Raw genomic sequence first — 11,739 nt, forward strand, 5'->3', positions numbered from 1 at the left:
GCATTCGTAAAAAGCTTAAGAGTGTTAAGATTTGTGTGAGAAGTTTTTGAGACGACGCATATTGCTTATCCTGAAAAATGTATGTGTGTGAAACTGTGAATGTCCCCTTCCTCCCTCTCTCTCTCTATGTCTCAAAGTTTCCATCCATTTAATCGATTTCGCTAACTGCTATCTTCTCTCTCTTGTTCTACAACAGCAGCATATTGTATAGAGCGCGTCTAGTCTTGTTAGTAGCTCTGTCAAATCATATGAGAATTTCCTTTCCAACTAATAGCTTGTGGCAAATGTCACATGTAGTATAAATCATGAGAATCAACTTAGACATTATTACATCATCTTTTTTTCTTTTCTTTCTCTTCTCATTTTCCTTGTGCTGCGTGTATTACTATGAAATTGCGTCACAGAAATTGAAATACGGTAAACAATGGTACTGATAAATCGATCGAAACCGTTTCAGATCAAGTGAAACTGTCACAGAACAGAATTAACAACGAATGAGAAAGTATTAGCGAGAAATTGGAGAAAGATTGATAGAAAAACAATAGTGGAAATGGATTAAAAGCGAGGAAACTATTATTTGATAATAGTTAATATAATAGTTAATCTTACTTAGATTGTGATAAAAGACGTAGCGACGGGCCGTCCCGTTGATTTGCAGAGCCTGAAACGAAACTATATTGGGCGGTCAATGATGTAGGTTAAGCTAGGTTGCCATGCTGCAAGAATCTTGTAGCTGTCGTTAAAGACAATCTTGCAACCCTACAATATTTATTCATGTAAACATAGTCTTGAAAGGGACATGCAACAATCTTTTTATGTTGCAAGGACTCAAGCCATGTGCAACTTTCTGGGTCGTCTGCTATCGTCCTATGTACGATTTTTGTTGTTAAAATGAACTGTACTTGGTGTGAACTGTAGGTACTTAGTGGAAGTAATTTATATTATGCATCACTACATTCTTTTAATAAATTTGAATAATTTTAATTCAAAGTTTGGGAATTCTTGAATCACACTGTAGCATTAATAATGGAAGAAGTCGCAAATTTGATAGGAAATGGTGGCGCTTAAACTAATCGTAAGAACATAAATGTGACAGGAAGAGAGCAGCATAAATAATCGATATTTCAAACACTACATATTTGGCGGCATTCCCTGTACGAGAAGGAAAAGAAACGTAAGGACCTTAAATAATCTTTACTCAAAACACCAGGCGAGTATTATAAATGTCTGGGCGTGGTGACACTATTCTGAAAATACACGGAGGAGGGTCCTGAAATAAAAGCATACAATTCTGGCCACAACATCGTTATTAATAGAACTCTTATAACATTGAACCTTGAACACTTCCATGGTGCTTAATCTTTTAAGCTGGTCAAATCGATGACAACATAGAAGAAATAAATTATCTCCAGTTGAAGGTTTCAAAACATAAGTGACAGGAACGGTGTTCAACATGGATAGTTACAACTCATGTGGAAGTTTCATAAAGAAAAGAGAAAGAACGAAGAGACATTTTGCACAGCCCGTTTGAGATTTGAAGATGCAGAAAAATATCCCCCACCGGTCTCAAGTCTCTGAAGAAGTAGCTTGTGTATGTATGAATGTCGCTTGTCACAGCTGTTAAAAGATTACAAATAGATTAGAAGATGACGAACTCGGATGTCTGGCAAACTTTCATTGGCATAAATAACTAATTACCATTGCCAGCACAAAGTAGTACTATTTATTTTCAAGCAACTAGGTTGTGGCCAGATCTACGATCTTATAAGAAACATTCAGTTTGTTAACTGACAATTAAATCTCTTTTAAATATTTATATCGATACTACTGTTTATTATCAGACACATATAGAACAATGTCCTCCTCATAAATATGAAATACTAATGATTTGATCGAGTTAATTAATCCTGACTGCATTTTCGGAACTTCTTGACCTAGTAAGATGCAATGTTGTTCTTCTATGTGGTCGAGGATATAGTATTTTATAAAATATTCTATCTGTAAGGGAAATAGGAGACTAAACCTAATAAATACGCATATGTATCAAAATAGATTTTCTTAAAGTTTCAAAACATCGATAAAACCCTCAAGCTCTGCTTCTCTCTATAGTTTAGACTGACTTTCACATCCTCACAATACAATAGAAATAACTACTATGCTTTTTTACTTTACTTTCTCACGTTCATACAATCTACGTGAGAAAGAGCTCCTTGTGGTTATACTGGAATGGGTCACCGGGTCAATTGAGTCAACTTTTGTCCGACCGGGTTTGGATCTCATTTCTCAAACCCGCGGTCTGGCCAGGAGACCCAGATAGATCCGGCGACTCGAATAGAACCAGTGATACAGAAGTAGCTGAAATGTAAACTCTGCAGCATGACTCCAGAATTTTATAGTCGACTATAATGAAGTTCACGGCCCGAGCTCGAATAAAGATTTGTTTGATTCTTGGCGCAACATTTCTAACTGAAGATATCATGTGGTATCATGTCTTGAATATATTAAATCTAATTTTACGTTCACTCATTTTCCCATACGTGCTTTTTAAACATAGTCTATACAAAAAGAATTAGCAAAGCACAGCGATATCTTTTATATTCTAAACGACAAGTTTTACAGGTTGATTAAACTTTGACAAACCACCATAAGAGAAACATGTGTGTTTTTTTTCTGAGATTTTGACGCGTCTGTAGTCTTGTAAGCGTTGTAGTTATCTTCCAGTGAAATGCTTGATGGTGGGCACGTTGGTTTTACGGTAGAGCGCTTATTTCTGGTGCACAGAGTCCTTGGTTCGATCCCCGGCCAAGTAAATTTGTGGTAGCCAACATCGTGTCTGTGGGTTTTCTCGGGGTATTTCTATTTCCTCCACATTCTCATTCTAGCGATTCTTTCATTATCATTCACTTCCCTTAATAATCCGTCTCCTTTAGCATAAAGGGTATAATCGTGGGACGTTAAGCTGAAATATTTCATTTTGCAATGCTTGGCATAGACGCAAACAAGCGAGAAAGAAATTTATGTTTAGTGAAAAGGCAATATACAGGAGAGAATCATGTTTGTTGGAATTGTATTAGTAGCTTAACACATACTTCCCATGTGTAATCTCCGGAGATGTTTAATCTCCGGGTCTGGTGGGTCATGGATCTTTCGGGTCACGGCTCACGAAGTACTAGTACGCACCTTTATCACAGGAGAACCGAGTTCGATTCTCCGTGGGAGATCACGTGATTCAATCCCCACATTATACTTTAGGTGCACGTTCTAAAGGAAACGCTAAATTCCAAAGAATCACTGAGGATGTCACAGCTATACATGACAAAAAGTTAAAAATATTTCTCACTGTTCTCATGTGTAAATGAAGTTAAAAAAAAAATTGCGCATGTGGGTACTAATACGCATAACAATTTCAGTCTTTTGCACTTATCAAACAATGATCCCTTGTCTTAAAAGATAATAGGATAGGATAGTGAGCAATGAATTCTTTTATTTTACTTTCTTTCTTAACACAGTTATCTCAATAACACTGCAAAGAGACACTGCCCCTGGGTACGGCGCCACCACTTCAGCCCCGACGGCGACGCACTGAAGGTGAAGGGAAAGAGAAAGGATCGTTGGAAATGAAGTTTACAGCACAGCATCCATGAATGTCATAAAAAAAAAATCGTTGCAGTTATTGGTCCTGGTACGAAATTGTCGCTGAAGATTGGTTGCAATCCACTTTGCTGGCTTATATGATGCTTCCAAGAGGGACAGAGTGTAGACAATTTATTGGCCTGCAGATAAGAAAGAAAGAATGAAAAAAGGAAAATGAACAATCATCCTTGTTTTATCTTGTTTGGAGTTTTCATTCTGTAATCGTTTTAAAATCTTCGAATAAAATAATACGTTTAGTGCCTGTTGCCTCTGCGACTGACACCACGTTCGCGAAGACACTCTCACGTTTCGTGAGAAAGATTACACGTTCAGAGTGAAATTTCGAGATACACCTTCGGAAGAATGCTACTAGAAGGCATGGGCATCTCTAGCATGTAAAAGTTGAGACAGATGATAACGAATGCTTGCTGACCCCAACTAAATTTACATCAAAAGTTGTGAGGTAAATGGGAAGCTATTTGAGGTGGCGGGATCAGGTTTCTACTTCTACCAGAACAATTAATCATATATTCTTCCATCGCTGTGTATTTAGAAGTTTCTATATACTATGATCCTTAGGTACTTCGTCTTATTGTAGGAATTATACCATTAATGCTATCCATTACTTTTACATTTCTCTACCATCCTTGATTTCCTTCCATCACGTAGCTCAAAATACCATTTCTTCTCCAACTATAGGTCTATCCTACCATATTTTAATTGCAATATTTTATATTATATTATTTTATCTCTAATATTTCTAATGCCTCTCATTAGTTTATCGTTCCAATCAGCTCAAGTTTTTTTTCTTTTCATTCTCTTCAACAAACCAATTTCGAAAAACTCAGAAAAACATTTTTTTTTTGTCGTCTTTTCGTAATTTCCACGTTTCTGTTCAGTATGACGCAATATTCACCACTTAACTCCTTTCTGTAACTCTTCACTCGTGATTCATATAGTGTGCTTCTCATCATTATACGTGAGGGGCACGGTAGCTCAGTGGCAGTGCGCTTACCTCTGGTCAGTGGGGTCACTGGTTCGATCCCCGGCAAAATAAGTTTGCAGTGGATATCATGTCCATGAATTTTCTCGGGATACTTCCGTTTCCTCCTACATTATCATTCCACCTTCTTCCATCATTCGTCTCCCTTAGCCTAACGAACATAGTCGTGGGACATTAAACTTTAAGATTTTTATCATTATACGTATAATTATCCTCAAAATGTTGAATCGTTTCTCACGTTGCTTTCTATTTATTGTTTATATTTCACACAAAAATCTTCCAGTTTTACGCCCCACGGTGATGATGAGAAATGAATGAAATGGTAGAATGAAGAAAGTGGGAGGAAACGGAAGAACCCCTAGAAAACCCATGCACACGGTATTTGTCCATCACAAAGTTCATTTTCGGCGCAGGCTGGGATCGAACCAGGGACTCCTCGTACCGGACTTGAACGCTCTGAGACATCGCGGTCCCGCGCTACTCTTCTAAATAGTAAATAATGACACCGAGGGAACTTTTTTTTTTTTTGTCCAATACCCCTTCCAACTTCACTATACTATAGGTAAGCTTATTCAGAGTCTGATCTTTCATTTAATTTCAAACATCTAGATTATTATCGAATTCTTAAACTACGAAATGATCTATTATGTTAGAAAAAGATATTGCAGTAGCTTGCCTTAATTCTAAACAATGAAGAGCCCTTCTTCTCTCGAACCAACCTGGAAAGAAAAAGAATACGGTATTACAATTTTTAGTAACAAAAATAGTTACATAAAAGCGTTCTTGTACTGAATCAGATAAATATATTAACTTCGACTTATTTAGTATATGGAGGTAAGATAAGAAGTAGATAATTGCGAGGTAGTAACAGTTTTCAAGAAAACAGAAATTTTAATTTGCAAGTCTCGTATACTGACACATAAAAAACTTCTTATAAATATTTAACAAGAAATATTTAACACATATGAACTGGCTCAGTTGCAGTAAATATAAGAGCATTCGAAAACTCTCAGGTGCACAGTATGTTTCCAGTAGAGAAAAAATTACAAATAATAATAATAATAATAATAATAATAATAATAATAATAATAATAATAATAATAATAATAATCTTTTAAGCCTCTTCCCCAGTTAACTTTTGGGATCGCTGTCCTCCATCTGTTTCTATCCTGAATAGTAATAATAATAATGTTTCCATTTTTCAATATTTGCTCACCGTAGAATTTAATCGTGAATCTAAACCAAGGGAAAAGGTATTAGAATCTTCAAATATACATAGCTTATTTCCAACGAACCAATCTTGTGGAATAAAATTTTGTGTATTAAGATCTTTTGTCAACAGTATTATTTCAAAATCCGAAAAGCAGATGGTAGAACTACTACTACTAGTAGTAGTAGTTGACAGAACTACGTCGAGATGTCGCTCGCATAACACCAAAAATCCCTTTGGTCCGCTAGAGGGCAAAATCCCTTCCAGACGAGTAGACCAGGAAATTGGCCTGGGCTAAGGGCTGGAGAAGGGGAAGAAACTTTTCCTCTCCCAGGGGATTGTTAAGGTCAAGAAAACAAGGATTGGTTCTCGGGTGATCGCACTCTCTCCAACGCACTTCCAACACAGAATTGGATTCTCGGCTTATTTGTCAATGTAAGATGAAGCCTTGTCTCGGCCAGAAGGTTAAACCTATCATGTAAAGAACACTAGAGACCATTTCTTCTGCCAATGTGCACAGAATACATACATATTTCTTCGTACAAGCAACGAACTTCTGGCAATGAGGATAATATTTCAAAAGTTTCCAAGTAGCTGTCTATGGACACAGTAACTACAACTTTTTTCTACATATACAACTTTTCTATATATACAACTTTTTTCGTTAGATACACTGGTTTATTTCTTTTAAAAGTAATTTTTGAACAAGCTTATCAATACAATAGAATGCGTCATTTCTTACATTTATATATATAAATATATAATGTATGTATGTATATATATTCCTTCACTCTGAATTATAGGGAAAATAAATTGAGTCTAAGGAAACCCACTTTGAACTGTACAATTTATGAACAAGTCAAATTCGTTTCACATTATGGAACTGAGGTAGACTTCCGAACTATGGGGATTTAATACTGAAACCAGAAAAAGTGAAACCGATTGGCACTTTCGATTCCAATCGAAGGATAAGGTCGGAGATAGTTTTCGTTCTTCGAGCGCTGAATCCATATAATAAAATTATTTCTCGCTATTTCTTGCCGTTTCCCACTACAATAAATAATGAAAGAGGAAGTATAGTAAATTTCTACCACTTCCGGTTTTAGCAGAGAGAGAGAGAGAGAGAGATAAGGATGGAGATAGAACTTATTCCTGGGGGCGTTGAATTCATTTAAAAAAAAAAAGTTTCTTGCTACGTTTTGCCGTTTTTGCTCTATGGTGATTACAGTTGAATCCGGAAAGGTTAATTTCTATCCCTTGTGGTTTGAATAGAGGGTTAATTGAGGAGATTTAACCTACACTAAAGACACTGAATCCGTAAAAAACTCGCCAACTCTTTACCAGTTTTCCTCTTATATCTGTCAACAGACAAACAAATGTGCTTTCATAAGACTTCATCACTCATGCATAGCTTAGTGTCGAAAGCTAGATATAGAATAACTTACGATATTATTTCCTGTCATAAGGGATTGCATTGGCTCTGTAGTAGTGTTTACCTCTGGCGTGTAGGGTTCCTAGTACGATCTCAGTTCGCACTAAGTGGGCTTTGTGGTGGAAAGACGGAAAGTGTATGCGTGGGTCAGGCCTACGATGGTACAAGCGTTATGAGAGGGATTCAAGTTATTTTCAGATAAGAATATCTTTATGCGGCCATACACATTGTTATTTGCATCAGCTTAATCTGGTGTTACATGCATGTTCATTAGGGAAAGCAAAGAAACTTTTTAAATTTTTTTAAAAATTATTCATAAATTTAACTTCCCTTAGTGCTTTCTCACGAGTGCCTTCAAGATATTCAAATACCACTCAGTTGTTATGAAACCTCCCAGTATATCAAGTTCTTTAACATATATGTTGGTCATCAAACTGTAGCAGCCGCGTTAAAAAATTGATGTGTAATTCTTAAAACTTTACGGAAGGAGGAAAAAAGCCAACACTCATCACACGATGCTAAGGGTTTATAGATACAACTGACATCTCTACACAACAATGCGTACTTGTTTAGCTGTACACACATTTTTGGAATCACGGGCAGATTGAATGCATTTCTCCACGGTAAGGATATAACTCTAGCAGATACTCATGCATCATACCTCAGTAGGAAAAAAAAAAGTACAGGATATACGAAAAGAAAAAAGCATCTTTTCCAAAAGATGCTTAAATACGAGTCTAAGTGGAAGCCTAAATTTGCAAGCAATAAACTTAACAATTTCACATTTGCTCCATCAAAATATTTCTTATTCCGCCTTGCTTGAAACCAATCACTTTCAAGGAGTGTAAAATAATATAGATAAACATATTACGCTGATCAAATGCAATATTCAATGGTTTACTAATTAGAATATATTGTGAGAGAACACATGGGAAGGGGTAATAACTTCAACGAAGTATTTTAAAAATAAGTGTAAGTTCTAGATTTCCAAGCCATTTATCCAAATAAATCATAAGTTTATACATTTTGGATCCCCTCCCCTCAAAAATGAAAGAACCTAGCTATGTTACTGGCAGCAGTCGAGCTTCCACAGTTAACTGAAACAACTAGGAGGAAATATAATCACATTGAACACGTACACACGTTATTGTGGCCTAACACAACCTCGTGACCTTATTTCATCCATGTGTAATGTAGTTCGCCAGTTAATGGTTAACCATTAACCAAAGTCAACAACAGTTATGGTACCCAATAATCACTTGGTTACCCGCAGTCGGCTGCTTAAAATCACAACCTCATTCAGGATACACAATCTGATATTTTGAAGATTGATAAATGTAAAAGAAAGCGTTTTTTTGTTCAAGACTAAATTTATTGAAATGTTCAAAAGAAAAAAAAATGAAACCTGATTATAAATACTATTTTATATAATGAAAGAAAATTAGTATAATGCAATTGTAAGTAGATAAAGAGGTAAATACTCGAACACAGCACCTATTTATGTACTATATAAATAAAAATGAAAGTAACTATGTTTGTGACTTAATGACTCTTGAACTACCGGACCGATGTCGATAAAAAAAAAAAAAAAAAATGAAATGAAATCTTCAAGTTTTACGTCCCACGATGATGCCGGTTAGGCTAAACGAGACGGTGATGATGAGAGATGAGCGAAATGGTGGAATGAAGAAAGTGGGAGGAAACGGTAGAATCCCGAGAAAACCCACGAGTACGGTGTTTGTCCACCACAAAGTCCACACGGCGAGAGCTGGGATCGAACCAGGGACCCCAAGCACCGGAGGTGAACCGATGTCGATCAAATTTTCAACATAGATGAAATTCGGGCCTCGGACGTTTTTTTATAATTTCACTTTGACGATGCAACTTAGGGGAGGGAGAGGGAGAAGAGATATAAAAATGACAGAAAATGAACGATATCAAAGGGCGCTGAAGTAATAATAAAAAGTGAAGCGGATAATTGACGCTAGTGCGAAAGAAACAGTTTCGCCGTAACTGCACTACTTCATACATGATGGGCAGAAAATTCTTAAAAATATATAAAAATTGGTTTCGAACAAGTCTATTTCATGGTTATAGATATTAAAAGTATGAAACTTTGGAGTTTCAAGATTATGTACTACCAGGGCCGGATTTAACGGGGGGTGCACCGGTACACGTGCACTCTCCCCTTCGTTGTAAAAAATACACTATCTAAAATGAGAAGCTAGCAGTGAAAATAGCAAGACTTCCCTAAACTTTCTTGCATCAAGTTTCGTTTGGGGCTTAAAAGAAGGAAGAGCTTAGAAAAAGCAATAGTTTAAGTCGATTTTCTGAAGGTTAAAGGAAAAGGATTCATCAGGGGAAAAAGACAAAAGCCAGGAGGAGAGAACATTTTTCTCTGCATATCTTTGCGACCCTCTTAAAAAATACTCCCCTCATTCTATGTATCCTGTTGTCACGGGTAAAAAAAAAAAAAATAATTGTCACATGTCACTTTGAAGAGTTTCAGTGTGATTGGTAGTTATTGGTACGCCCCCTCCCCCCTCAGAAAATCCTAGATCTGATCCTGTGTACTACAGAGAGTTAATCAGTGCTCGGTATTTTTTTTTTTTTTTTTACATTCTTATTGGTAAGAAATTTTATTTTTCTTAGCATTTTTATTAATTCAGTACGTTCTTTACTACAAAAATTTAGTACAACGATAATTACATTTAATAAGTGTGAATCACATAATTGAAAATTATATGAAATATTTCAACTTTACATCCCATGATTATATCATTTCGGCTAAGGGACACGGATGATTAAGGCAAGTAAACGATGATGGAAGAATTGGTGGATTGAGTAAGTGTGAGAAAACGGGAGTATCCTGAGTATACCTGCAGACACAATGTTGTTTACTTAGCCGGAAATCGAACCAGGGATCCCACGCACAGAGGTAAGCGCTCTGACACTAAGCCACCGTGACCCCTAATCACGGAATTATTCAAGAATGTATGGGAAACTTTTCCACCAGATTCGACTAACTCAAACAGTTTCTTATAGCATTAATAAGAAGTTGAAATACAAGAAATAATGTCCAAATGTAATAACGAATGTAATATAATAGGAGAAATAACGTTCAAATATGAAATGACATTATTTACTTTATCTATGTCTCTTGGCACAAGGAACGAAAAACAACTTATACAGTCTCTCTGTTATAGGGCATTTCTCATGACAAACGGGATTTTAAAAATAATTTAAAGTAGCAGTCTCGCGGTGTACCCTACATGAATGAGTTTGGTTTGTCTCACTGTACACAATCTAAAAATTACTAACGGCTCGATTAATATTGAAACCTTACACGATAATATATTCTTTTATCACTCTCGGTTTTAGAACAGAGATTACAGTGCAGGTAGAATATATTTTTGAGGCGCTTAGTTAATTGTACAGAACTGCTTCTTGTCATCTGTTACCGTTAAAATCGAAAGTGGTTGATTTCTATTTCCTTTATGAATAGAGGGTTGCCATCTGCAGGGGGTCCCAAAAAGTACTCTCTCATTACTTCCAGCAAGATGAGGCTGCTCTCCATTTCCATCGTAATGTAAGGGGATTATCTCGATGCCACACTTCCATAAAGATGGATTGGTCAAAGGGGTCCTATTGAAGTCATTGCTCACTTCCCGGACCTCTCCCTCATGGACAATAAGAAAATAAGTACCTTGATTATGAACAAGTACATTTTTGGGACACCTTGTATAATTAGAACGCCAAATGGATTTTAAAATAATTCTCACCATCTCTCATCATTTCTCACTATCATACTGCAGATGGCAAGATAAGGATGGAGATTAAATATATTCTTAAGAAGCTTAACTGATGGCAGGAAATCGTTTCTTGCAATCTATTACCGTTTTTGTTCTATAGTGATTAACGTTAAAACCGGAAATGGTTGATTTTTTTTACCTCTTCCGGTGAGTGGATCACCTCCATCAAGGAACTCGATACTTCACTTTTGACTCTCTACATTCTGAACAAAACAGATGATGATCCATCATGGAGTTCATGAGATTTTCGTGGTCTCATAGACGGACGGACACAAGGACAGATAGATAGATTAAATATATACGTAAAGGAGTTTTTGATAATCCAAAGTCATCAGAAGAGTCTTGCATAAACTACATTTTCTTCTATTATAATGATTATTAATAATTGTAATGTTAGTAGTCCGTTACTCCACACAATAACTCTTGAACTAAAGCGAATTTTTAAAACTCTCTCGCAATAGCGAGCCAGAGTGATTATCTCGGCCAAGTTCGTTAATGGAGTCAATCCGTTAAGACTTTTACGGGTAACGATGACTTTAACGGTGGCTATCCATATCCTATTGAGTGATAAAAATGTACGTTTCGCGTAATGCTACTACCCAATCTCAACACAACTGAAATACGTTACGGGTTGCATACACATCTAGGA

The 11,739-nt window shown here is 36.3% G+C and overlaps 1 protein-coding gene across 1 annotated transcript in view; it reads right to left on the reverse strand.

Annotated features, from left to right (window-relative positions):
- The window catches only part of LOC145662509 (uncharacterized), a 125,413-nt gene extending 120,058 nt beyond the window's left edge, over nt 1-5,355 (reverse strand). The window contains exon 1 of the mRNA XM_081728158.1: nt 5,313-5,355. The gene's annotated coding sequence lies outside the window, so the exon portion shown is untranslated. The remainder of the gene's footprint in view (nt 1-5,312) is intronic.
- Between the last annotated feature and the right edge of the window lie 6,384 nt (nt 5,356-11,739).

Source organism: Thermobia domestica, chromosome 10, assembly GCF_964235325.1.
Source record: "Thermobia domestica chromosome 10, izTheDome1.hap1.1, whole genome shotgun sequence".
NCBI lineage: Eukaryota > Metazoa > Arthropoda > Insecta > Zygentoma > Lepismatidae > Thermobia > Thermobia domestica.